The 24,921-nt window shown below is 38.0% G+C and overlaps 1 protein-coding gene across 2 annotated transcripts in view; it reads left to right on the forward strand.

Moving 5' to 3' along the window:
- GARRE1 (granule associated Rac and RHOG effector 1) overlaps positions 1-24,921 on the forward strand; it is a 138,691-nt gene that overhangs the window by 16,364 nt on the left and 97,406 nt on the right. The window lies entirely within an intron of this gene.

Raw genomic sequence — 24,921 nt, forward strand, 5'->3', positions numbered from 1 at the left:
TATTTGGGATGATTCTCTGGCAGATGGAGAGGGTTACAGAGGAAGTTATGGTGATATAAAAAAAGAGCAATAAAAATTAATTTTTTAAAAAAGAGTCAGTCAAGGAATAAAAGGATTTTTTGTGTGTAAACAGTGAGGGCACAATTGAGATTACATAAAATGATTTATAATAGGACTCAGTTGGCCTAGTACATTGACTTCCTCTATCAGTGTTTAGTATTTGAGTACAAATAGATAAACAAATCAATGGTAGGAGTAATCTAGGAGTGAAGACTTGTAAGACAAATGGCAACAGGACAAGAGAATCATAGATAGAAGTGACAATATATATACATAAATAGATTGACTACAGTGTTAAAACTGAAGGGCAGGGGGGCAGCTAAGTGGCGTAGTGGATAGAGCACCGGTCCTGGAGTCAGGAGTACCTGAATTCAAATCCGGCCTCAGACACTTAACATTTACTAGCTGTGTGACCCTGGGCAAGTCACTTAACCCCAATTGCCTCACTAAAAAAAACCCCAAAAACCCCCAAAAAACTGAATGGCAGGGGCAGCTAGGTGGCGCAGTGGATAAAGCACCAGCCCTGGAGTCAAGAGTACCTAAGTTCAAATCCAGCCTCAGACACTTAACATTTACTAGCTGTGTGACCCTGAGCAAGTCACTTAACCTCAATTGCCTCACTTAAAAAAAAAAACAACAACCCAAAACTGAAGGTCAGGGCGAAGTAAAGCCAGATCAGGGATGATAGACTAAGAAAAGAGGGAAACAAAAAAAGAGAAAAAGACTTATTTGTACAAAAATATTTATAGCAGCTCTTTTTGTGGTGGCTAAGAATTGGAAGTCAAAGGAATGCCCATCAATTGGGGAATGGCTAAACAAATTGTGGTACATGATTGTAATGGAATATTTTTATGCTATAAGAAATTACAAGCAGGATAATTTCAGATAGGCCTGGAAATATTTACATGAACTGATGAATAAGGAAGTAAACAGAACCAGGAGAGCATTGTGTATAGAGACAGCAAAGTTGTTTGATGAAGAACTGTGAATGACTTTACTGTTTTCAGCAATGCAATGCTCCAAGACAATCCCAAAGGACTAATGATGAAGCATACTATCCACCTCCAAAGAAAGAAGTGATATTGATTGAACATAGACTGACATATGCTTCCTTCCTTCCTTTCTTTTTTTGGATAGTATTTTATTTTTTTTCCAATTACATGTAAATCATTTTCAGTATTCTCTTTTCTTTGATTAACATGTATTTAAAAGTCCTTCCTTCTCCCTTAGATAAAACTCTATTAGGTGTGTAGTCATTTTACAAAGATACTGTAGTAGATAGTGAGGGTACTACTATTCTTCTAGTTACTATGGTTTACCCTATTCTTTACTCTCCTGGACTCCTTATATGGAATCTGTTTTGCTAAGTCTCTTTGGTTGTCCCTCTACAGCACCTTTCACATCTGCCCCCTTCTCTCTATTCACATGGCCATCATCACCATTGGTTGGGCCCTCATCTTCTCCAGCCTGGACATTTTTTTTGGAAATATTTTTAAAAATATCTTTAGTCTTTTTACCTCACTTACTTTTCCTATATATAGCTCTTTCTTAGGTAGCCATCCTTTATAATAAATAATAAAAAGGAGGGAAAAAACAGTTCATGAAAACTAACCAACATATTGAAAAGTCTGATGTGTAGTTTTCTACATCTAGTTGTCTCCCCCTCCCCTGACCTCAGCAAAGAACTGGGGAAAGGACAGTCCTTCTCATTGTTCTTCTTTGGAGCCAAGATTGGTCATAGCATTCAGTTTCATTTGTTTTGTTATTGTTGGTTTCTTTCAGTTTGCATTATTGCAGTGATTGTGTATATTGTTTTTCTGGTTTTGCCACCTTCTCTTTGCATGGTTCATAATTTCCATACTTCTCTTGTATTCATTATATTCAGTGTTTCTTAAAAGTATGGTAATATTCCATTATATTTGTATACCATGGTTTCTTCAGTCATTTCTCAGTTGATAGCCATCTACTTTGTTTCCAAATCTTTGTTGCTACAAAAAGTGTTGTTGTACATATTTTTATTATATAGGACCTCTCTTTTTGCCAGTGACCTACTTCAGTATTTGACTAGCAGGAATCTCTAGGTCAAAGGGTATTGAATGTTTGAGTCACTTTGCATAATTCCAAATTGTTGTTCAGAATTTGCCTGGACTTAATTGCAACAGCTTCCTAATTGCACTACTGTCTAATAGTCTTTTTCGTCTGTATCCATTCTCTATATACAACGACTAAAATAATCTTCCTAAAGCATGACTGACATTGTCACTTCTTTATTCAAGAAGTTTCAATACCTCCTTATTTAGCCTTTAGGATAAAACACCAACTCTTCTTGGCATTTAAATTCCTTTGCCATCTGGCTTCAGTTAATCTTTCCTGACTTTATGCACATTCTCCCCCCTCACTCTACATTCCAGCCAAATTGATCAACTTGTTTCCTGAACTAGGCACTCCATCTCTGGTTTTTGGACATTTGCCTGGAATGTATTTTTTTCCCACCTCCATACTTCTCCCCTTTAGTCGTGTACTGTTTCCTACTGGAAGCCTTTTCTTTTCTTTATAGTTGATAGTGCTCTCTCCATTCTCCTAAAATTATCATGTATATATGTATTTGGTGACCTCTTGGATGCCTCTCCTAGAATGTAAGCTCCCTGAAGACAGGGATACAAAATGAAAAGTGGTCCTTGTCAGTGTGAAACTGTAGAGGTTATATTGCAAGATGTCCTAAAAGTCTTTTTTTTTTTTGGTGAGACAATTGGGGTTAAGTGACTTGCCTAGGGTCACACAGCTAGTAAGTGTTAAGTGTCTGAGACCGGATTTGAACTCAGGTCCTCCTGACTCCAGGGCCGGTGCTCTATCCACTTCGCCACCTAGCTGCCCCCATCCTAAAAGTCTAGATGGCAGTTTGTTTGTTTGTTTTTTTAGTGAGGCAATTTGGGGTTAGGTGACTTGCCTAGGGTCACACAGCTAGTAAGTGTTAAGTGTCTGAGGCCAAATTTGAACTCAGGTACTCCTGACTTCAGGGCCGGTGCTCTATCCACTGCGCCATCTAGCTGCCTCTTGATGGCAGCTTTAAGCCTTATTAGCTTTTCAAGCTTTTCCTGTGCAATAACCACCTCTACAGTTTTTGTAGATGTACTTTAGGTGTATCTGTCTACAAAGTAAATGATGATTTCAGTTTAACCAGATAATGAATATTCTTGACCACACAACCAACCAAACTAATGTGTACGTTCAAAACATCTCTGGTCCAGGTATGCTAACTAGTGCACATGAATGCTTCCCTCTCCCCTCCCCTTCACTCTTGTTTATTTTTACAGCAAAGGGTCTCTGTACTAGTACCAGAGGTATAAGTCAAATTCAGAGTGTCCCAAAACTTTTAGTGCAGTTTTAAGCCTTAATAGCATTTTTTGTTGTTGTTTTTGGGTTTTTTTTGCAGGGCAATTGGGGTTAAGTGACTTGTCCAAGGTCACACAGCTAGTAAGTGTCAAGTGTCTGAGGCCGGATTTGAACTGAGGAACTCCTGAGTCCAGGGCCGGTGCTTTATCCACTGTGCCACCTAGCCGCCCCCCTTAATAACATTTTTAAAAAACTTTTGGTTTAAATGGCTTTTTAGTAGCTTTAAAAAACCCATTAAGCCTTAACATTTTTTCATGTGACTAGTTAGCATATTTGGCCCAGAGATGTTTTGAAAGTATGCATTAGTTTAGTTGGTTTTTTGGTCAAGAAGAATTTTTATCTGGTTAAGTAAAAGTCACCATTTTCTTTGTGAATATACCAGATGTAAAATCTGTTCTAAACCACTAATTATAGGTGCTTTGTTTTTGTAGAGAAATGTCACGTTTATGTGGTAGCAAGTTGAAATAGAAAAGCAAATATATCATCACTATAAAGATTTGATGAGTTATTTAGGGTAGAGTCAGTTTCCTTAGAATATGAGCAAAAACAACTTCTTCAGCTTCAGTTGCTTGTTTTTTTTTTATCTTTAACTTAACTATAGGAGATGCTATTTTTTTTTTGGTTTGTTTTAGTGAGGCAGTTGTGGTTAAGTGACTTGCCCAGGGTCACACAGCTAGTAAGTGCTAAGTGTCTGAGGCCGGATTTGAACTCAGGTCCTCCTGACTCCAGGACCTGTGCTCTATCCACTGCGCCACCTAACTGCCCCAGGAGATGCTATTGTTAATCAAAATGTTTCACTACAACATTTTTGTGTTTCCCCTGTCCCCAATTACTGACAAAACAATAAAATTGATATTGTATCATTACTATTTTATGAGACCGATTTAAGGTATTTCAATCAGTAAAATTCAAATCCTTAAAAATAAGACCTGGAAAAATGTTAGTTTTTGATGCTTGTTCTTATATAATTTTGTTTATTACCATTATTGCATTCCTAGGTTTTTTGTCTGGCTATTTTTCCAGAACTTGAAAAAATAAATCGAATTAAATCTTAGTTAATTTGTTTTCTTTATGAGGCTTTTGAACAGCTTAAATATGCATCCATTCTTTGTCTGGATCCTACAATTAGCACACTTTCTGAATCTTGGGAAGCCGTTGTATAATAGAATGGTGGAAATTTTTATTAGAGCTTTTCTTTGGTGGTAATCTACACAAGAGCAACAAAGCTTATCTATAGTTCAAACCAGGTCTTTTCTACTTACAGATGTGACTTCCTTTTCCATTGTCTTCTTTCTCCACCCCAGCCTTTCCTTTTTGATCTTTTAAAGATACCCAGCTTAGTGATTTGTATTATGGAGGCTAGGAAATGGTTATTTTTGTTGCCATAGAGCCAACTTCCTCTTCTGCTTCCTTTTCTTGCATAGCAACTGCAGGAAAATGTGAAGCTGTCTGGCCACAACTGGCTACATTGTGAAGGAGTCTGCAAAGGAGAGCACCACACAGCTATGGCTGTTAATAAAGGTGGGAAGGAGTTCTTAGTATAAATGTACGTTTTTACTATACTGCAAAAGACTAGTCATATAGGGAGCAGAAGAACAGGATTATTTGTGGTGGTGATGGCATGTTTCCAACCCATTAAAAAGTAACAACAATTTATCAAACAACTGTAATTTACAAGGCATTTTTCTGATTCTTTTTTTTTTTTTTTTTTTGCTGGGCATTGAGGGTTAAGTGAGTTGCCCAGAGTCATACAGCTAGTAAGTGTCAAGTATTTGAGGTCGCATTTGAACTCAGGTCCTCCTGAATCCAGGGCCAGTGTTTTATCCACTGTGTCACCTAGCTGCCCCCATACAAGGTATTTTTCTAGAGAGATAGCATGGCATAATGGAATAAATATTCTGGACTTGGAAGCAAGAGAAAACTGATTTTAAATCTTGGTTCATACACTTACTATTTCTGTGAGGTTGAGCAGGTCACTGAATACCTCTGAACCTCAGTTTTCTCATTTTAACATGGGTGTAACAATTTCAGTACCTGCTTCACAGGGTTGTTAGGAAAGCATGAGGAAGCTCACCAGATCATAGATCTGGAGTTGGAAGGGGACTAAGAAGCTATTTTGTCTAAGCATCTCATTTTACAGTGAAGGAGATGGAGTCCCCTGGGAAAGTTAAATAACTTGCTCTTGGTCCTACTGGTAGTAAATATCAGAGCCAGTATCTGAACTTTGATTCTCTGACTCCAAAGCCAATTTTCTTTTGTTTTGTTTTTGTGGGTTTTTCCCCCCTAGGGCAATGAGGGTTAAGTGACTTGCCCAAGGTCACACAGCTAGTAAGTGTCATGTGCCTGAGGCCAGATTTAAACTCAGGTCCTCCTGAATCCAAGGCTGGTGTTTTTGTTGTTGTTGTTGTTGTTGTTTTTAATTAATATTTTTTTTTCCGTTACATGTAACGTGTTTATACACGCTTTACAATTTCAGATTTTTCTCCCTCCCTCCCCTCCCTCCCCTCTCCCCTAGACAGTAGGTAATCTGATATAGGTGTATATATGTGTGTATATATATATATATATATATATATATATATATATATATATATATATATATATATATATATATGTATATATATATATATATATATATATATGTATATATACACACACACACATACATAATAACATTAATACTGTTTCTGCATTAGTCATGTTATAAGAGAAAAAATCAGAGCAATGATGAAAAACCTCAAAATAGAAAAAAACAACAGCACCCACAACAAAAGAAATAGTATGGTTCAATCAGCATCTATACTCCACAGTTCTTTTTTTTTTTTCCTTGGATTTGGAGATCCTCTTCTATCATGAGTTCCCTGGAACTCTTCTGTACCATTGCATTGATGAGAAGAATATAGTCCATCACAGTAGATCAACACTCAATGTTGATGATACTGTGTACAATGTTCTTCTGGTTCTGCTCATCTCACTCATCATCAGCCCACGCAAGACTCTCCAGGTTTCTCTGAACTCCTCCTGCTCATCATTTCTTACAGCACAATAGTATTCCATTGTATTCATATACCACAACTTGTCCAGCCATTCCCCAATTGATGGGCACCCCCTCAACTTCCAATTCCTTGCCACCACATAAAGAGCAGCTATAAATATTTTTGTACATTTGAGTCCCTTTCCTCTTTCCATGATTTCTTTGGGAAAAAGACCCAAAAGTGGTATTGCTGGGTCAAAGGGTATGCACAGCTTTTTCACCCTTTGGGCATAATTCCAAATTGCTCTTCAGAATGGTTGGATCAGTTCACAGCTCCCCCAACAATGCATTAGTGTTCCAATTTTCCACAGCTTCTCCACCATTTATTATCTTCCTTTTTTGTCATTTTAGCCAATCTGATAGGTGTCAGGTGGTACCTCAGAGTTGTTTAATTTGCGTCTCTCTAATCATTAGAGATTTAGAGTATTTTTTCATATGGGAATAGATAGCTTTGGTTTCTTCATCAGAAAACTGCCTGTTCATATGCTTTGACCATTTCTCAATTGGGGAATGATTTGGATTCTTAGAAATTTGATTTAGTTCCCTATATATTTTAGAGATGAGGCCTTTATCAGAAGTACTGGCCACAAAAATTGTTTCCCAGCTTTCTGCCTCCCTTCTAATTTTGGATGCATTGCTTCTGTTTGTACAAAAATTTTTTAATTTAATGTAATCAAAATCATCCACTTTGCATTTTATAATATACTCTATCTCTTGTTTGGTCATAAACTGTTTTCCTTTCCAAAGATCTGATAGGTAGACTATTCCTTTCTCTCCTAATTTACCTATGGTATCGGCTGGTGTTTTTTTATCTACTGCACCACCTAGCTGCCCCCAAAACCAATTTTCTTTAGTGAGGCAATTGGGGTTAAGTGACTTGCCCAGGGTCACACAGCTAGTAAGTGTTAAGTGTCTGAGGCTGGATTTGAACTTAGGTACTCCTGACTCCAGGGCCAGTGCTCTATCCACTGCGCCACCTAGCTGCCCCCAAAACCAATTTTCTTTCCACTTTGCTATGCCGGCTTCCACTTTACACATTTTAAAGCACTCTACATGTGAATTATTATTAGAAGCTGAGGGAGGTACAAAGATGAATAAGACATCTCTATGCTCTAAAGAAGTTTACATTATAGTCAGGGAGATGTTATGCATGCTCACGAGAAAATTAACTATAGAAGACAATAGAGGATGACCTAGGCAGCTAGAAGATTGGGGGAGAGGTATGTTTAAAATTATTGCCCTGGGTGAGAACTTTGTCGTCTTCTTCTTCTTCTTCTTTTTTTGGTGAGGCAATTGGGGTTAAGTGACTTGCCCAGGGTCACACAGCTAGTAAGTGTCAAGTGTCTGAGGCCGGATTTGAACTCAGGTTCTCCTGAGTTCTCCAAGGCTGGTTCTTTATCTACTGCGCCATGTAGCTGCCCCCCTCATACTTGTTTTTTTAAGCCTCTGTAGCATTTGATTATTGACGAACCCTCCTCTTACCTCACCCCTCTATCGTTTGACATTGATTTTGCCTCATTTTTTCCTATTTGTTTTATCTCTTACTACATTTTAAAAAGATTGTCAGCCATTTTGAGAATGATGTGGGTTGAATTTAGGGCAATCAGATTGTGAGTTGTGCCAAAAGAATTACAAGACTCAGTGACTCAGTTTACTAAGTTTTATTGCAATACTGTGAGTGACCACAGGGAGAGCATCACGGAGGTGTCTTAAATAGGGAAAGGAAAGTCAGTTATGTTTATAGTCTGGATAAATTGATTATCAATCTCATTATAATAATCTCCACCTTGGGGAGGTACAGGGGAGGGCCTCTCCTAATTTGGACTTCCTGGGATCCTAAGCCAACCCCCGAGGTGGGTACCTTTTTCCATGGAAGTGTGTTTTGGGCATTTATACGTCATAAGGTGAATATGGGGACAAATTTGACTTTTTCTGTGCATGTCTCTTTCTGGTTCCCATGCTTAGTTTCAAAATATCTTCATTTATCATTTATTTTTAGTTTGAGTTTCTATAGCCTGTCAGTGTATCATTGTTGTAGTTAAGGTATCTATGACCTCCCTCTTTATGTTCTTGTTATGAGTGGTGATTAATGTGGGTAACAAGAACCTAGGCCCTGACTTATATTAATGAAAGGCCCAAATCTTAAGTTATTCATTAATCCCTTTCAGAACTGGGGCCTGTAAATTATAGCCCCTCTTGGAGCTCAGATCTGAATTAGAGCTTGGGTCTTAGGTTTTTCTGTTAACCCCTTTTTGCCTCTTAAATCAAGACGACTTTATCCCTTAGCATCTATGTACCCCTTCTTTTCTCACTCAAGGAGATCTCACCAGTTCTCTTGGGCTCAGCTATCATTTCTATGCAGATGACTGAGAAATCTGCATATCTAGCCCTCTTCTCTTTCCTGACCACCAATCTTGGATCTCTTTGTTTTAAGCCTCCCCTTGGATGTCCTATAGATGTATTAAATTGAGTATGTCCAAAATAGAATTTGTTAGCTTTCTTCTTCCTGTCTTATAAATTCCTCATTTCTGTTGAAAGTACCATCATTTTTCCTGTCACTCAGGTTTACAACCTCAGTCATCCTCAACTCTTCACACTCCTCCCATGTCTGATTTTTTTCCAAGTTTTGTCAATTCTCTCTCCACAGCACAACAAACAGTTCCTATAAATGTTCTCTTCTTTCCACTCAAACCATTATTACCATAATTTCGAGTCTCATAACCTCTCACCTAGACACTTGTAATAGTCACCTGGCTGTTTTTCCTGCCTATAGTTTCCTCTTTCCAGTCCATCTCCCACACAGGTGCCAGAATAATATTCTTTTTTTGTTTGTTTGTTTGTTTGTTTTGAGGGGCAATTGGGGTTAAGTGACTTGCCCAGGGTCACACAGCTAGTAAGTGTTAAGTGTCTGATGCCGGATTTGAACTCAGGTACTCCTGAATCCAGGGCCGGTGCTCTATCCACTGCGCCATCTAGCTGCCCCCAGAATAATATTCTTAAAGCACAGTTTTGGCTGTGCCATTCCTCTTCTCAAGAGGCCTCTGTGGCTACCTGTTGTTATTGGGATCAAATAAACAGTGTTCTGTTTAACATTTAAATATACAATTTGGTTCCAACTTCTCAAATTTATTTCATGTTATTCTCCTTCACTGCTGTATATTCCAGTTAGCCTATTTGATGTTTCTAGTAATGGTATTTTGTTGCCTCCTTGGGAGTAGGAACAACCTTCATTTAGGATTTCCCTCTGTGTCCAAGGGTGAATCATTTAATTTAAAGTGCCCCAGGGAACTTTCTAAGACTGAGTCACAGAGGAGTTATATGCTTTCCTCATAGAAGACATTTTCACACTGGGAGTTCTTTACACTGATGAACTCACAGGTCTGGACAAAAATAAAAAACTTTTAAGTGTACTTATCTCTATAAATGTTGTTTCTGCCTAGTGGACTATAAGCTTCTTGAGTGTAGATACTTAAAAAAAATTTTTGGTTTTTTTGTCTTTGTATCCCTAGTGCCCGTGAGACAGATGTGTAGCAAAGGTATAGGCCTGATCTTGGAGTTATGAAGGCCTGTGTTTGAGTCCTATTCTGGCCCATACTGGTTGGTTGAAGGTAGATGGGCAAGTCCCTTAACCTTTCAGCATTCCAGGCAGCTCTCACAGTATAAGCTGCAGACTAGTTGCAGATCTGCATTATTGAAGAGAGTTTCAATACTGGAAAGTATTGTGTGGAACACATTTCCCATTACCTTCTTCTCTAAATAGATCCTCAGCACTCTGTACAGTGCCTGGTACAAAGTAGATATCTAATAATTGCTTGTTGAATTGAATTTTAGAGCATATGATTCATTGCCAAATGAATGGTTTAGATAGTAATTGTTATAAGTTTAGAGTAAGTGTACCAGGTATTTAGCACATGACTTTGTGATTTATATTGTTGTTTGTCTTCTTAAGTGTATTTTTTGTCTCTGGCTAATTTATATAGTCTTTGAGGTTGGGAACTATGTATATTAGTCTCCCCATCTGTAAAATAAGAGTGTTAAATTAGATGAACACTAAAGTCCCTTCCATCACTAAATCACTAAATTTTAGTAAATAGTAAGCTTATTAAGGGCAGGCTTTGTCTTTGCCCCTGTTGGTTTAGCCACAATCCTCTACACACAATTGATTGTAAATATTTGTTGAATGAATGAATGACTTCTGGAGTGGCCTGGAATAATGGAAAAAGGTAAAATGTAGGATGGCCCCAAGGAAGTGCCAGTTTTAAACTGGTGCTGGTATAGATGGGGAGGTGCAGCATTCTCAAGTTTATAAGCACTTTCTCTACAACAGCTTTCTAAGGGAGGTTATGTTTGTGTTACTCTCTACTTTTCTGATAAGGAAATGGAAGTTCAGAGAAATTCAGTGACTTTTTTCCTGGTTACACAGCTAGTATCAGAATGGGACTGTGAGTCATAAGATCTCTGTTCTTGTCCTCCCACTGTGACTTGTATTTTAATGTCTGAGATCCATTTCTTTCATGTGCAAAATGAGGGGTCTAGAACAAGTGTTATCTAAATTAATTTCCAGTTGTAAAATTTTAATTCTACATCAACATATAATCTATCCTAGTCTGTTATAATTCCAAGCAGCTACAGTTTTGTTTTATAGTTTTACTTAATGCCATATATGATGTGCCTAGTACTCTCAAATAGGTTTGGTTTTGTTATATTTTGACTGTACCTGTGTGTATAGAGAGGGAGGCAATTACAACACTTTTCAGTGTTACCAGACTCCAGGCTTGACTTTTCCATGAGTGATTGGAATAGAACCCTACCACAAAGTTCTTTGTACCTGAACTACATTTGGATTGATTATTTGTAAGCTTTCTTTTGGCATGTAATCTACCTTAATTTTTTTTTTTAGTAAGGCAGTTGGGGTTGTGACTTGCCCAGGGTCACACAGCTAGTAAGTGTTAAGTGTCTGAGGCCGGATTTGAAATCAGGTCTTCCTGAATCCAGGGCCTGTGCTTTATCCACTGTGCCACCTAGCTGCCCCCTACCTTAAATTTTAATGAGGTAAAATTGTTGTCATCTCACTGAATTACAATTGTATTTGCTGTAGAAGTAATACCTTGGGGTGGTATTATTTATTCATTTAACTCTTTTATTTTAAACATTACTACTGGAGATGTAGCTTGATATACTGGAAAGATTGTTGAATTTGAAACAAGAGGAACTGGTGTCAAATTTAAATCTTGTGCCTTTGGGAAAATCTCTTAAATTTTTTCAGTCTCAGTTTCTTCATCTGTTAAATGACAGAGTAGGATTAGATGACCTTTGAGGTTCTCTCCAGCTCTAATTTGATGATTGATGATTGATAATTGATGATGATTCTATGAACCTATTGTTGATATTGTGTAGTGGAGAAGAAATTCATTGCTATCAGTCAGTCAAAAAGTTAAGTACCTACTTTGTGTCAGGCACTGTGCTAGTCCTGGGAATACAAGTTTGTTTGTTTTTTAAAAGGGGGATTTACATTCTAGCATGTGAGACAAATACGGATATTTTTAAGATGTAGTATAAATATAAAATGAATAAGTAAAAATATTTATAAAATAAGTATAAAGTAGTTTCGGAGGGAGAATATTAGTACTTCGGGAGATGAGGAAAGGCTTAATGCAGAAGATGGTACTTGATGTGCATCTTAAGGAAGAGAGAGTCTGTGAGGTAGATGTAAGGAGGGAACATATTCCAGAAATGGGAAACTGCCAGAGTAGTGTCCCATGTAAGGAACATAGAGATATTTGGATTATCACAATGTAATCACAATTTGGGTCGATCACAGTGTAAGAGTAGGAGTTAGGGGAAAGAAGGAATAATGTTGAAAGAGGATTGAAAGATTGGGACCAGGTTGTGAAGGGCTTTAAACAAAGGAGATTGTGATTGACCTTGGAGATGTTAGAACCACTGGATTGAGGAAGGTAGTCCCATGTCACATCTCCACTTAAGGAAAAATACTTTGGTGGCAATGTGTAGGATGCACTGGAGTGGGGAAAGACTTGAGACCAATCAGGAGTCTGCTGCAGTAATCCAGATAATAGGTGATGAGGGTTTGAATTAAGGTGGTAGTTATTTGAATAGAAAAAATGGGATTACAAGTGGACGGTCAGAGTGTTTCACTGGTACTTTCGAAACATCAGAAGCAAGTGAGGAAGACCTTCAACATATTTAGGATCTCCTGAAGTGAACTTTTAGGAGGATATGAACATTTCCTGAACATGGACAGGCATGAATAGCTTGGGATTTACATATTGGAGGGAATTCTTGAAACGATGATTAGAAATCACAAATACAATCCCTCCCAAATTCTTCTCCCTATTCAAGTCTGAGTCCTTTTCATTGTGAATCTTCAGTACCTGTCCAAGATATCTCTAACTATGGCTCTATGATCTATTCATCCAGTTGTATATTGGACAAAATCTAGACAGTAGTCATTCTGAAGCTATATGAAGTTTACTGTTTTTCCTGCCAGATAATATACACTTACTTCACTTATAACAGTTTATTCTATTTTGATCAATTTTTTAAAAATGCATTCATTTTGCGTAACAGGAATTTATCCCTGTATTTAGGAAGGATCATAAGAGTATAGATATAGAGCTGAAAGGAACCCTAGAGGCCGTCTGGTTCAACCCTTATTTCACAGATGACATATTACAGGGAAGTAAAGAGACTTGTTTAAGAGTGTGCACATAGTGTTGAATGGGGTTTGAACCAAGGTTCTCTGACTCCAGAGCTAGTACTTCTGCTGTTTCTTTCCAAATAGTAGTTTGAAAGTCATAATTTATTTTAATAAGCAAAGTGAAAAGGAGCTTTGAAGATTCAAGATGAAAAAATGTTACTTCTGCATAACCTGTTGTTTACCAACTAATCAGTCAACCAGCAAGCATTTATTATTATAAAAATTATTATACAATTTTATTTTTGTATAGCTGTCAGGGAGGATATGGGGGAAAACCCAAAGGTCTTTTTGAGGCATTCTCATTTATTACTCTATCTAGGACCAACGCTAGACAAAGTTGTTAAGCTATCTAAATTTGGCTTGTGAAGCTTTGGGTCCATTACTTTCAAAAGTCTTTTCCTTGATTATCCAGGTCACCCAGTTGTGATGAGCTCCCTCCTCCAAAAATCAAAACTTAACAACTAGAATCTAGCTGGTTCTTTAGAGGTCTTTCTGATACCAATCCATGGTGATATGATCATTAGTGTGGGTATTTGACTACCTCCTTAGTAATATTTTATTATTTTTTCATTGAGGTCTTATTCCTAAAGAATATACTAAATAGAACTTCTAACACTTTGGTAGACCCCATTGGGGCATATTTTGGGGGAGTTCCCATGCAGCCCTAAAACCTTTCCCCAAAACTAGGCCTTATATTCAAACTTCATCAATCCTTACCTGTCTTTCTCTCAGCAGTTAACTTGACCTATTTTTATGAGATTATGGCTATGATTCACATAGCCTCATTCACCAATCTTTCCTGTTGTTAACTATTCTTTTCTTCTTTCTACTCTCAGAGGGTGTGTTGACCCTTTTTCTTTTTCTCCATGTTGATTCTCCTACTTCTGCCCTTGATCCCATCCACTCCCATCACCTCTTGGACCTTGCTAAATCCATCACTCTTTCCCCACACCTTTCTCATTTTTTGCCCGTCTGTTACAGTTATTTTCCCTTTTACCTATATACCATCAGGTGTCTCTTCTAAAAATAAGTTTTAGTTGACCTATTTAGCCTCTCATCTTTCTCTTGCTCCTCTCTTGCCTTTCCTTCTGGAAAATATAATCTTATTTTTTAACATTACAATTTTTTTTATTAACCTCAATTTACCAAATGTCAATTAACTTAAACATTTCTTTCTTTAAAAAAAAAAGTATTTTATTATTTTCCAGTTACATGTAGAGTTAGTTTTCAGCATTTGTTTATATAAGATTTCCAATTTCCAATTTTTCTCCCTCCTTCCTCTCACTCCCCTCTTTTAAAAAATTTAATAGTATTTAATTTTTTCCCAATTACATGTAAAGATTGTTTTAACATTCATTTTTGTAAGATTTTGAATTCTAAATTTTTCTCCTTCCCTTCCCTCCTCCCTCCCCAAGAGAGCAAGCAATCGGATATAGGTTATATAGTACAGTCATAAACGTTTTCATATATTCAGAAGAGCAGAAAAAAGGACTGTACATGAAACCATGAATCTATTATGCACAACTTTTGATTTTCAAAATAATATATAATGCATTTTGTTTGTTTCAAAGCTGTCCTTTTTGTGTCTCCTCAGTCTGTTTTCATCTGTTTTTTAAAAAATGATACAATGACCCTCTTTTAAGTCTTTTTTTTTTTGGGTATCTTGCAATTTTTTAAAAGCAATTTACATTTTTAGTCTTCTCTTACTCTAATTCCTTAAACAGAGACAGAGAGAATAGTATAGTGTGGATTTACCACTTCCAACATCTCATCACATATTCATTTTTCAATCCCTTGCAGTCTTGCTTAGAGTCTTATTGTTCTACTGAAACTGCTCTCTCCAGGGTCACAAATTACCTCTTTTGTTTTTTGGGTTTTTTTGCAGGGCAGTGGGGGTTAAGTGACTTGCCCAGGGTCACACAGCTAGTAAGCGTCAAGTGTCTGAGGCTGGATTTGAACTCAGGTCCTCCTGAATCCAGGGCTGGTGCTTTATCCACTGTGCCACCTAGCTGCCCCACACAAATTACCTCTTAATTGCTAAATTAAATGGCCTTTTTTTCAGTCTTCATCTTGCTTGACATCTCAGTAGTATTTAACACTCTGTACCACTCCTTCCTTTTTGATACTTTTTCCCTCCTTGGTTTCTGGAACCGTGTACTCTCAGCATTCTCTTTTCTCTGACTTTTTTTTCTGTCTTTCCTCATATTTCTCATCTTTCTCTCACTCCTCAGATGTAAGCATATTCCAAAGTTCTATCCTGTTTCCCCTTTTCTCTACAATTTCTACTCCCATGGCTTCGTTTATTATCATTTATAAACAGATGACTCCCAAATTTGCCTCCACCTTCAACTTCCCCCAGGTATCTAGTCCCATATTTCTAACTGCTAGCTGGTTATCTTCTAGATGTCTTGTCATTACTTTAAACTTATCTGTTTAAAACTGGTCTCAGTCCTTTTCACTTTCAGACTTGCTCTTCCTCCTAACTACTTTCTTTTTATTAAGGCCTTAAAACCATTTTTGAATCCTCCCTTTCCTTTTACCTCACCCCCCACCCCCAACCAAGCCAAGTTCTGTCTTTTCTATCTTAAAAAAAGCAATAGATTAACATTATCTGTGTTCTATTGTATTTTGATTTATTTTGTTAAATATTTCCCAATTACATTTTTTTTGGTGGAGCAATGAGGGTTAAGTGACTTGCCCAGGGTTACACAGCTACTAAGTGTCAAATGTCTGAGGTCATATTTGAACTCAGGTCTTCCTGAATCCAGAGCCTGTGCTTTATTCACTTTATTCAGAGCTGCCCCTCCCAATTACATTTTAATCTGTTTTGTACATACAGCTGGTGTTTTGACACTTCTGTTCTACACTACTTATCAAATGATCTTCCTAATGTATCACTTGGATCATGACACTCCTTCATTCAGAAATCTTCATTATTCCTTTGTATAATGTATAACAGATAAACTCCCTTTTCTAGCATTAAAGTTTGTCTACAGTTTGGCTTCAAACTATGTGACCTACCATACTTATGGAAGACTGTTCTTTTTAACGTATTTATGAATTCTACATTACAGTGAAACTGAACCACTCTGTCCTACAGTTTCATCTTGCCCTCTTCTATCCCTGTGCTTTTGCTCATGTAGCGCTACCTCACCTATGAAGCTATCTTCCCCAATTTCCCATCTTTTAGATGAAAATCTTTCTTTCCACAAATTTCTGATCATACTTTCCTTGGATCTTTACTTTTTTTTTTTCTTTGCAGGGCAATGAGAGTTAAGTGACTTACCCAAGGTCACACAGCTAGTGTCAGGTGTCGAGGTTTGATTGGAACTCAGGTCCTCCTGAATCCAAGGCCAGTGCTTTATCCACTGTGCCACCTAGCTGCCCCCGGATCTTTCCTTTTAATTTGGTTCTCAGCTCTTTGTGAGACTGGGCAAGTCACTTAACCTCTCAGAGCTTCAATTTCCTAATCTGTAAAATGGGAATAAAGTTGTTGTGAAGCTTAAATAAGAAAATGTGTAAAATACTTTGCAAATAAAATGTATTATATGAATGTTAGTTATTATTATTATTACTATAGATAGTAATTTAACAAACCTTTAGTGCCTCATGTACAAGGCACTATGTGAGGTGTTAGAAATACTTGGATATCTGTAAGTAGATGTTTCTCCCACTGGTGTAGATCACAACCCATTCATGCCCACTCCTGTTATGTAGTTTTTATCTCTGACCTTTCAAAAATTGAGCTTCTACTCAAAGTCTGTGAAGAACTTTTAGGTCTTTTAATATTTAATATTGTGGGTGCCTGTGCTCTCTTGGTCTAGCATTCTATTATCCTTTTGTTGCCTTCTAATATATAACCTATCCTCCTTTTCTGATTATTTCTTTCTTTTTTTTTCTTTTCATTTATTTCTAGTTTCTATTCATTCATTTATTTATTTGCTTATTTATTCATTCATTCGTTTGTTTATTCACTCAATTATTTATCCATTTATCTATCTATCTATTTATTTGCTTGTTTGCTTATTTGCAATGAGGTAATGAGGGTTAAGTGACTTGCCCAGGGTCATACAGCTAATAAGTATCAAGTGTCTGAAGTCGGATTTGAACTCGGGTCCTCCTGAATTCAGGGCCAGTGCTTTATCCACTGTGCCACCTAGCTGCCCCCAAGAATTTTTTTTTTTTAATTTTGAATTCTAAATTCTTTCCCTCCCTCCTGGCTTTCCCTCTTCCATTGAGAAGGCAAGCAATATGATAGTATCAATTATACAAGTGAAATCATGTAAAACATTTTTGTATTAGCCATGTTTACCTATTTCTTTGACAATGCTTTTTACAACACCTCTTGCACACAAACTATCCTTCTAGGTTTGGGGTTTTTTCTTCTGTCATTTAATTAAACTCTAATTTTGATTCCTTTGAGGTTGTGGTATTCCAGGGTTCTTACTCTTATACTAAGGGAGAATATTGATATTTCAAATATGGTTGTTTTTTTTGTGTGTATGGGGAAGTAGCTTGTAATCTTTGAATAGTACTGTACAATTTACTCAAAATAATCTAGATAACTTTCTTCCTTTTAATTCTGGATCCTGATCATTATCCTTTGGTTGTGCCTGTCCAAAATATATTTATTGATGAATTAACTCAAAAGTTTTTTCCACTCTGTTATGCCATGCTTTCATGCCTTCATCTACTTTATTTTTTTCAATGCATATTGCTAGGTAAGTCACACTCTTTGAGGATTTGTAGTACAATTAGAACGAGTGGCAGAAGGAAGGCAGGATTACTGAGTTCTTCTTTTGCTTTTGCTATTTTCTTTATCAAGAACTTTCGGTTAGAAATGCCAAAAAAAAAAATGCTTGACAGGGAGTTGAAACTGAAGGTAAGTAGGATGAGAGTAAAAGAGCTCCTATTTGTTCTTAGTGAGTTTCAGTCCACAGACAAACTACATTCCAGAGTGCTGAATGAACTAGCAGATATGATTGTTGAACTACTCTCAGTGAACTTTGAAAAATGGTGAAGAATGATAGTGGTGCCATTGGTTTGTAGAACAAACATCCCAGTTGAGCAAATACGAGAGAGAAACAAGTTGGTAGGCTTGACTTTGATTAGAGACAGAATTCTAGATTGAATTATTAAAGTGATAAAGAGAGCCTGTATGACTTACTTCATCAGGAACAGGTCATGCCAGAGTAACCTCAATTCCTTTTGGATAGAGTTATTAAACTAGGAGGTATGGGGAATGCTGTGGCTGTAGTTTACCTAGATTTGTAGCAAAGTATTTCATAGACTATCTCAGGCTATTCTTGTGGACAAGATAGAGAGATGAGGGGTAGATAATGGTATTGTTAGTTGAAATTCAGACTCATTGAGTGGCTGAAGATATGGAGTAGTCATTGTTAATTTCATGTCAGCTTGGAAGGTCACATAGTGGAGTGCCTCAGAAATCTTCTCCCTGGCCATGTGCTATCTCAAATTTTTATCAATGGGAGACAAAATCATAATGGCCAAGTATCAGAAAGAAGTATAGTTTACCTTTCCCTCCCCCATAACCAAACCTCCTCCATGAAGATCTAGAAAATATACCAGACTAGATTCTGATTGGGAAATCCAAGAAAAAGTCAAAGTGAGCCACTTTTCCAGTGGCTTAAGACAGACTGGACTGGGGTTACTTGGGATGGGATTTAGCCAGGAGTGTACTGTGTATAGAGCATGATAGCACCCAGGAACTGCTGTAGAGTGAAGTGAGCAGAACCAGAACAATTTATACAATAACAACAATATTGTAAAGACGAACAACTGTGAGAGACTTAGGAACTCAACACAATGACTAACCACAGTTTCAATGGTGGCCACCTCTCTTTATTCAGGATGTGCTTGACTATGTGTTTTTAACAGCTTTTGTGTTTCTGGCTTTCTCAAATGATTGGAGTTAGAATGGAGTGGAGTAGAGAGATGGTGGGGGGAGAATTTGGCTGAAAAAAGAAAATCAATTTTTTTTTTTTAAGATCAGTAACTTGTCAAAAAAGCCCAGATGGTATATGTTGGAGCAGTATTTGTTATACAGGGTAGTCTAGTTTTTCCTTAAAAGGAATTGAAATTTTCCTTGAGACTAAAATGTTTTATCAAAGCACTAAGCTTCTGCCCACTGATATAGCTTCTGATGGCCTAATTACTGAAACCAGACCAAAGGGAGGCAGAAATATCTTTCCCTTAGGCTGATCCACAATACTTTAGCATGACCAGTACAGAATTAAGAAAGCTGTGCTCAACTAAATCCTTGCTCAGTATCTTTTCTATGTTTTGTTAACTGTTGGATGTTCTACATGTCTTATTTTGTTTCAATTCCAATCCTGAAACACCAGTTATGAATCATGCCTGTCCTAAAACAGCATATTTATTAAAACTCCATATGACACAAAGCTGGAGGGATAGTTAATAAATACATGGTGTGAGTCAGGATTGAAAAAAGTTCCAACAGGCTAAAATGTAGGCCAAAATCTAATAATAAATACTTGTTGAATTAAAAATGCAGTTTAACAAGAGCAAAGAGTTGATACTTAGTCTTTCCAAGGCCAGTCCCTCTAGTTGTGTCCTTTACCCCACCCCTTCCTGCTTCCTCCAGATTTCTCCTATGGTTATTGACTGTCCCCTCCCTAATTTTCAGATTCTCTTTATCTATGGATTTCTTCTCTGCCAGCATATTTCTTTACAAGCATCCCTTATCCTGTAAAAACCTTTGCTTGACTCTGGATGTTTAGTCTTTTCTCTCTTTTCCATTTCACAGCCAAATTCTCTACCGTATGAGTAAAAAAAAAAAGCCAGATCTGGAGTCAGAGAATGTGAATTCAAAAGATGCCACTTTCACTTATGAGTTGTGGGAACTTGAGGGCAAGTCACATAATTTCTATGGGACCTTAATTTCCTCATCTGTAAAATGTGAGGATTGTACTGGATGGTTGATAAGGCCCCTTTCAATGCTAAATCAGTGATCCTACCATCCTATAAAAAGCTGTTTATACTCCTTGCTTCCATTTCCTCATCTCCCTTTTATTTTTGAACCTTTTTCAAATGTTTGTCTTCTGACCTTCCTACTCACCCTTACTCTCTCCAAGAATGCCAGTGATCTCTTAGTTGCTAAGTACAGTCATCTTTTCTCAGTCCTTCTCTCTTGACCTCTTTGCTGCATTTGATATTTTACTGTTGGCCATCTCTTCTTTTTTTTTTCTCTTTCAACAAACATTTATTTTATTTTCCATTTACATGTAAGGGTAGTTTTCAACATTCATTTTCATAAGATTTAGAGTTCCAAATTTTTCTCCCTCCCTCCCTCCCTTTCCTCCCCCCTCCACAAGATCACAATCAGGTTATATATGTACAATCCACAAGTGTTCTTTTTATCAGTTCTTTCTATGGGGGTGCATAGTAAGTTTCCTCATTAGTTCCTTGGGATTGTCTTGGATCATTGCACTGCTGAGAGTAGTTAAGTCATTCACAATTACTCATTGAACAATACTGCTGTCACTATGCACAATGTCCTCTCAGCTCTGCTCACTTCACTATACATCAATGTTCATTAGTCTTTCAAGGTTTTTCAGGGATCATCCTGTTTGTCATTTCCTGTAGCACAAGACCATTCCACGACAATCATATAACACAGCTTTTTCCATCATTCCTCAATTGATGGACATTCCCTTGATTCTCAATTCTTAGCCTCCACCAAGAGTTGCTATAAATATTTTTTGTACAATTTTTTCCCCTTTTCTCTTTTTCATGATTACTATTGTTAACTGTTTCCCTTCCATCCTATTCCCTTCCCCATGATATTTATTCTATTATTTATCTTCTTTCATCCTATCACTCTTCAAAAGGGATTTGCTTCTGTCTGTCCCCTCCCCAACTCTGCCCTACCTTCTTTTGCCCCTCTCTCTTTATCCCCTTCCCCTCCTATTTTCCTGCAGGGTTAGAGAGATTACTCCACCCAATTGAGTGTGTCCATTATTCCCTCCTTGAGCCAATTCTAATGAGATTGAGGTCTTTGAGCCAATTTTGATGAGTGTTAGGCTCATTTACTGCCCAGATTAAATAGATTAATCCACCCAGTTGGGTGTGTCTGTTAGTCCCTCCTTGAGGCAGCTCTGATGAGTTTAAGATCTTTGAGCCTTTTCTGATGAGTGTAAAATTCATTTAGTGCCCTGCTCCTCTCCCATCTCTTCCCCCACTCCATAAGTCTTTTCCTGTTACTTTCATGTAGGATTTTGCTTCTGCCCTTCCCCCTCCCCCAATGAATTTCCTTCACCCCTCGATTTAACCCTAAAGATGTTATCATTTAGCTAAGTGACACAGTGGACAAATCACCCCTGGACCCTGGGGGATCCCAGCCAAAACCTGGCCTCAGACACAAGACAGTCGCCCCCTGTATGACCCCAGGTATGTCCCCCAGCTCCAATTTTTTTTTTTATGGTTCTCTAGGGTCTTGTATTTGAAAGTCAAATTTGCCATTCAGTTCAGGTCTTTTCATCACAAATATCTGAAAGTCTTCTTTTTCATTAAAGTCCCATTTTTTCCACTGAAAGATTATGCTGAGTTTTGCTGGGTAGGTGATTCTTTGGTTGTAATCCCATTTCCTTTGCCCTTTGGAATATCATATTCCATGCCCTCCGGTCCTTTAATGTAGAAGCTGCTAGATCTTGTGCTATCCTGACTGGGGCTCCATAGTACTTGAATTCTTTCTTTTTGGCAGCTTGCAATATTTTCTCTTTGACCTGAGAGCTCTGGAATTTGTCTATAATATTCCTAGGAGTTTTCCTTTTGGGATCTCTTTCTGGAGGTGATTGGTGGATTCTTTAAATTTCTATTTTAGCTGCTTCTTCTAGAATTTCAGGGCAATTTTCCCTGAGAATATCATGGAAGATGGTGTCTAAGCTCTTTCCTTGATCATGGTTTTCAGGTAGACCAATAATTTTCAAATGATCTCTCCTGGACCTATTTTCCCAGGTCGGCAATTTTTCCCAGAAGATATTTCACATTGCCCTCTATTTTTTTATTCATTTGGATTTGCTTTATTGTGTCTTGGTTTCTCATAAAGTCACTGGCTTCCATTTGTTCAATCCTAATTCTTAGGCAATTTTATTTTCATCAGAGAGCTTTTGTACCTCCTTTTCCATTTGACTTTTCAAGCTGTTGACTTTTTTCTCATGTCTTTCATTTCTCTTTCCATTTTTCCCTCTACCTCTCTAATTTTATCTTCAAAGTCCTTTTTGAGCACCTCTATGGCCTGAGACCAATTCGTATTTTTCTTGGAAGCTTTAGATATAGGGGCCCTGATGTTGACATCTTCCTCTGAGGGTGCCCCTTGGTCTTCCTTGTTACTGAAGAAACTTTCTATGGTTCTCACCTTTCTCTGCTGGCTCATCTTGCCTTTCTTTTACTAGACTTTTAGCTCCTTAAAGTGGGACACTGTTTCCAGGCTGCAGTATCGCAAGCTTTAGAAGTCCCAGGTGGGATGATTTAAGGAGAATCAGGTTCTTCACTCCCCCGACCTGTTTCCTGGTCCTAGATAACCCCAGACCAAGTTGCCAATCAACCAGCTTTGTGTGTTGTGGTGGTTAGCTTTGACGAGCCTGTGCCCCTCCCCCACCTGGGCCACTTCTACTCGAGCCTACCACCTGGTTCTCAGTAGGGGTGTAAAATCCAAGTTCTGCCTTAGCACCAGCATAGACCCCTGTAGTCTCCCCCCTGCCCAGGGCTCAGCCCTCTCACCAGACTGTGAGCTTAGTTCCAGATGACACTGGTGCTTCAGCTGATTCAGAGGCTCTGGGGGTCTCCTTCTCTGGTGAGGACTTCCTGAGACTAGATCTGTGTCAGGGTGACTGTGGGGTTGGGCTTGACTCCTATATCATCACAGCAGCTCCCTCCTTCTGACCTTCCAAGCAGTTCTTGGTTAGAAGATGATTTCAGCACATTCTTCTGTGAGTTTTGCTGCTCCGGGCATTTTCCTGTGACCTTATTTGGATGTTTTTTGGAGCGATCGTGTCATGAGTTCAGGAACTCACTGCTTTTCCTCTGCCATCTGACCATCTCTTCTTTCTGGATATTCTCTCCTGTCTGGTTTTTCATAACACTGTTCTTACTTGGTATTCTTTTTATCTTAATTGTTCCTTTGCAGAATTGTCATGATCCATGACCTGCCCTCTATTTGTACCTCAAGGCTCTATCTTGAGCCATCTCATTGTCTTGCTCTAGTTTCACTTAGTAATCTCTCCAGCTCCCATGGGTTCAGCTCTCATCTTTGTCCTGATGGTTCCCAAATATACATGTTTAGCTTTCATCTCTCTACTGTGATCCAGTTTTGCATTACCAACTGCCTGCTGGACCACTGCCCTTGCATGCCCCATCATAATCTCAAACTCAAGATGCCTAAAGCAGAATTCATCATCTTTTCCTTCTAACTTTACTATTTCTTTTGAGAACACTACCAGCTTTGTAGTCTCTCAGGTTTGTATTATCCTTGACCGGAAAACCTCACTAACCCCATATGTAATCATTTGCCAAATCTTGGAAAGTCTCACTTTACAGCATCTCTTTTTTTTCTATTTACACCACGGCCACCCTACTTCAGACTTACACTTCTCTCTTAACCCATAGCAGTGGCCTCCTGATTGTTAGTTGTTTTTCTGTCAAGTCTATTCGCTAATCTACACAGCTACCAAATTTTATTCCGGAAGTACAGGTCTGATCATATCACTTTCCTGCTCAAGAGTATTCTTTGGCTTCCTCTATTCCTTATAGGATAAAATACTGTTTGGCATTTAAAACCCATCACAATATGAGTCCAACTCATTTTCCCAGATTGATTTCACCTTTTTCCTCCCTCTTTGCTTACACTGAGTTTCAGCTGCTCTGGTCAGCAGGCTGCTATTTACATCTCTGCCTCTGTGTCTTTGTGTAGGCTGTCCCTGATGCTTGGAACTTTCTCCCTCTTCACCTTTGCCTCTTAGAATCCCTGAGTCCTTTCAAGCTTTACTCAGTTCAAGCGTCACCTCCTACAAGATACTTTTCCCCTACCTCCAAATTACTTTTTTTTTTTTGTCTTTGTAACTTAGCATCTGATGTAGTGCCTGGGATATAGAATGATCACTTTATAAATGTTTATTGATTTTAATGGAAAGATAAATGTAGAGACTTACACTTTACTTAATACAATTCTTCTAAAAAAAGATCTAGGATTTGAGTCACTACCAGATTGGTGTGAGTCAACAGTGTGATATAGCAGCCTGAAAAGCTAATGAGATGTAGGTAGCTGCATTAAAAGAGAAGAAGAGAGGTCATAGTACCACTGTACCCTTGTTTGGCCAGACCGAGTCTTTAGTATTGTGTTTAGTTCTGAGACCTGCGTTTTAGGAATGACATCGTGAAACAAGAGTCACACCTAGAGAATGGCAGGTAGGACTGTGAAGGGCCTCAAACTCATGCCATTTGCAATTTCAGTGAAGAAACTGGGGCTGTTTAGATTGGCAAATAGCTTTGTTCAAACATTTGAAGTTCTGTTATCTAGAGATGGGGTGGGACTTACTCTGGCCCTACAGGGCAGAGCTAGGAGCCATGAATTAAAGATATAAAAGCAGAGTTTGAATCATCACTTGTCAGTTTTGTTATTGATGAGATTCTTAGCTCAGTCATGGATTGAACTGGATGGCCTTACATTTTCCAAATG

The sequence above is a fragment of the Dromiciops gliroides genome, chromosome 2, assembly GCF_019393635.1.
Source record: "Dromiciops gliroides isolate mDroGli1 chromosome 2, mDroGli1.pri, whole genome shotgun sequence".
Lineage (NCBI taxonomy): Eukaryota > Metazoa > Chordata > Mammalia > Microbiotheria > Microbiotheriidae > Dromiciops > Dromiciops gliroides.